Below are 461 nucleotides of genomic sequence, written 5' to 3'. Positions count from 1 at the left end.
TATCCCATGGCAGTCTTCTCTGTGCAATGCGCACCTTCCTTTTACAGCCTTTGAGAATAATCAATAAAGTATAGCGAATAGATTTATTTCACTCTTGGCAATGCGTATATATAATTATTGGTTCCATCTTCTTTTCTCATTGTTTCTCTGTGGAACAGCTATATAGTATGTTTATAGAGTGTTCTCCTTTGAGGGAGCGATTTGCTCTTCCTCCCAAACATTTATTTGTTTCTCTTTCTTCTGTAGTTAATGTGTTCTCCGTAAAAAAAATTATCATGTAGAGTCAATCGATTTGAACTTGTTAATAGGACTCTCAAATTTTCGTAAACATGGAGATGGGATGCTATATTAACAAAGAGTATTACTTGCTAAAGCATCACATATGCGATTTCTGTTTGCGTGAATTCAAAGAATTAGGGTTTTCTAATTGAAAACTTTATATTTGCATGAATTCAAAGCCT

Source organism: Cupressus sempervirens, chromosome 10 (assembly GCF_028749045.1).
Source record: "Cupressus sempervirens isolate cs-2001-9-10 chromosome 10, ASM2874904v1, whole genome shotgun sequence".
NCBI lineage: Eukaryota > Viridiplantae > Streptophyta > Pinopsida > Cupressales > Cupressaceae > Cupressus > Cupressus sempervirens.
Note: the sequence above shows the minus strand (reverse complement) of the source record.